Below are 4,014 nucleotides of genomic sequence, written 5' to 3'. Positions count from 1 at the left end.
ATATATATATATACACACGTGTGTGTATATAATACTTAATCCATAATTGTTTGTCCGACGGAATATATATCTTCTGTTTCGCTGATGGCACGTCGCGAACTTAGGAATTATGGATAAAAATAGTTATTTTTCCACTCTCAGACTTTGTCTTGAGTACTTTTATCCCAAGTGGCCAGACATAGCTTGTTTTTTGAACTTGTCACCTCCCCTTCTGGAATAACATACACGCACTAAACCCCTTTTACGCTTTGCCTGGGTCTGTTTCGTTACTGTGGTGGTCGTTTTCTGCTGTCTGTCTAAACCAAAGTGCCCACACCCACGTGTCATAAAGGTCAGGTCAGTTTGGTTACAAAGCTGAAATGGTGCCATTTCTCTTTCTCCACCGACCATCACCATATTCCCAAAACGATGTTGTATTGTTGCCGTTGCTTATCATATTGATGTTCTTATATATTTTCGACCAGCGTTTGAAACGTCTATTACGACGGAGTACCTTGCTAATATTCCACCCACCTCCTCGTTTACTCCAACTTACAGTGCGGGTTATTGTTGCTTTTGATGTATGTGACTGTCGTCTTTGAAGTTCGACTTGAGTTCACTGGTTGCTGCCATATCGTTGCTATAAGACCTCTCAGTTCTGTCTTTTACGTAGAACACTCCTAATCAATCTTTTCCCTATCTCTTCGTATTCTGTGTTCTATGCTGTGTCTGTGTGAAAAAAATCTATATGTACGCATAAAGTATCTATCTATCTATCTATCTATCTATCTATCTATCTATCTATGCATGCGAATATTACACACACACACAGATGCGTATGTGCATTCCAGAAGATATACACATTATATTTAAACATCATTATCAAGCATTCGCACCTGTGGTTCCTTAGAGATCCGTTTTGGAAAAATCTTCACTTAACGTTGAAAATTCTCCAAGTGTATACACATCACGTTTATGTCCATTTCTCTCCCTTTCTTTCACACGCATATTTTTTATATAATACAATATTAATGGATCCATTTGAGACGATTTTTATCAATCGGTTTTGCACAGGCGAGTTAAGGGAAGAACTTCAAAAATCCCGGCGCTTATTACGAGGGTTGATATGAAAAGGGGGATTTTCCTCTAACTCTCATGTGCGAAACCAGTTAGTAAGATCAGTTTAAATGGATCTATAATTGAGTATTGTAAACATTAATACCCCACTCTGGTAACAAACATATGAGTACCTGTTTCCCCCCCCCCCTTAATTTATGAATTCTTAGCACGATTATCTTTTATTTGTTTTCAGTCATTAGACTGTTGCCATTGCTGGGGCTTCGTCATGTAGGGTACTTTTTTAAAGCCTAGTGCTTATTCTATCGGCTGTTATGCCGAACCGCTAAGTTACGATGATATGCACAAACCAGCACCGGTTGTCAACCGGTGGTGGGGGACAAACATGTACATAATGACACACATACACACGCACTCATATGACAGGCTTTTTCCAGTTTCCGTCCATCAAATGCACTCAAGGCCTTGGTTTTGTCTGAGGCCACAGTAGAAGACACTTGCCTAAAGTGTCACACAGTGGGACTGAATCTGGAACCATGTGATTGGAAAGAAGCTTATTGCTACACAGCCACTTCTGTGCTTGACCGCTAAATCCACAATTCTTTTCATTCTCTCTGTGTTTATTTTCTCTTATTCCTTTCTGTTGAAAAGCGTAGGCCCGAAACGTAAAAGACTTTCTCACTTTCCTGAGCATCAAACTAATATACCTGCTTGTTGTCCACACACCTGCCTTCGTCTTTTGTTTTTCTGTAAATATATATATATATATATATGTATGTATATATATATATATGTATATATTAATATTATCTTGGTTGGAAAACTTCGATAATGCAAATATGTTAATAGATACCAGGGTAGCAAAAATCACACAGAAACTGGGATATTATACCTGGATGAGGGGTAGAAATTCCATGTTAAAGTGATGCATTTGAGTTGATATAAAGATTAATAATAAATAGAGCAAAATGCATGCATTTTGCTCCATTTATTATTATTCTTTATATCAACTCAAATACTTACTGTGTAAAGATAACGTGTGCGTTCGATCATGTGATACAAACAATATACGAGTATATGCATATGTATGTACATACCTTCATCTACATGTACATATAGATACATATCTGGGTACATGACATTGCAAAAAAACATGAACAAAATGATAAATAAGGTACAAAAAACAAGCAAGCCACATAGAGAACATATCCTTCATCAGCTGCCACCATTAAAACACTGGCGTTTCAAAGAGTTATGTGTGTGTGTGAGGGTGCCATGGCCTAGTGGTTAGGTTGTGATTTCAATTCCTAGACCGGTGTGTTGTGTTCTTGAGCAAAACACTTCATCTCACAATGCTCTGCAATCACTTTGGCACCTGACGCGTGGCACACAGTGCACCTGTTCTGACAATGTCGATTTGATGGAGAGAGTGAGTTAATGTGTGGCACAAACAATGGACCATTGTAAACAAATCACCTGTGCAGGTCATTTGGCAAAAGCTGAATGTTCATACATTGTGTTTGATGGGAGAGCCCATCATATATATTTATACATATATTCACACATATCTCTGCATGTATAAGTCTATCTGTTTATCCATCCATCCATCCATACTTTGTGATTGGAACTTACTTGACAGAAAAGTGAAGAAGCCCCTTGTTTAGCTGGTTTCACTGTGTGTCCAATACTAGAATAAAATATGATAGATGTTGCATCAGTTTCTGTGATATATGTACTCCAGTTGTTTTGATTATCTGTAGTGCCTGACTCACTGTAGTGACTTTCCCTTTGAATAGCAGTTATAAGGGTAAAAGAATTGCATCTAGAAAATTCCCCTCCGATGCACAAGTCTGGGCAAGGTTGTTTTATGGAAGCAATCACCATACATACCAGCCTCCCCTCTCAACTCTATCGATGTTATCCAAGGGAAAGACAAATGCAGATACAGCTTGGCACCAGTGATGTTGCAACTCATTTCTACAGCTGAGTTAACAGGAGCAACATGAAATAAAGTGTCTTGCTCAAGGACACAACACACAGCCCGGTCCAGGAATCAAACTCACTACCTCATGATTGTGAGCCCAACGCTCTAAACATTGAGCCTTACACTATTTCAGTCACAAGGTCAATGTGAGACAATGGTGCAAGTTACTTGATGCCTGTACTCTAAGATCTACACACACACACACACACATGCATATATGCAAACCTGTAGATACATGAATCTATGGGATCCTTGTTTGAAACAGTTCTATCTTGTTATATGCCTTATCAATAAGGCTTGAAATTGTAATGATTTTTGATTGATAACTGATGAGGGATGAGCATGTCCACATTTTTGTGTATATTTCCCATGTGCTCCTTTGTTGTCTTTTTGTGGAACCTTTTATTCTTATATAGTCTAGTAGTGATCTACTGTTGAGCAGGTCCTGTAAATGTGAACCTTCTCCAACATTTTCTATATGACCTGGGAGGGACCATATCCTCCCCTGCTAAGTAGACTATTGGAACTTTGGTTACCGTGACTAGACTTGGGGTGAATATGGGAGTGTGGCTTCCTGTTGTCTTCAGTCTTCTCCAGGCATGTGGGGTTTGAACTCGGAACGTGGAGAGCTGGAAAATATACTGTAAAGTATATCTGCCAATGTACCAATGATTCTACCTCTCTCCTCCGAGCACAGCAACATGAAATTAAGTGTTTTGCTCAAGAACACATGTCACCTGGTCTGGGAATGTTTTCAATGTTCTTTGGTGTAACTTTTTCTTTTTTCCTGGCTTGACTGTAAAATGGATTTGGTATCCAATACACAGATAGTTGGCTTAACAACTAGGCATGCCTCACCCAACCATTTGCTGATGCACCTTCATACACATGTGTGTGTGTATATATATATGCCTCTGTGTGTGTGTGTGTGTATATAATTGATGAGGGGAATGGAAATGTGTGTGTGTATATAT

Source organism: Octopus bimaculoides, chromosome 21, assembly GCF_001194135.2.
Source record: "Octopus bimaculoides isolate UCB-OBI-ISO-001 chromosome 21, ASM119413v2, whole genome shotgun sequence".
In the NCBI taxonomy this organism is placed as follows: Eukaryota; Metazoa; Mollusca; class Cephalopoda; order Octopoda; family Octopodidae; genus Octopus; species Octopus bimaculoides.
Note: the sequence above shows the minus strand (reverse complement) of the source record.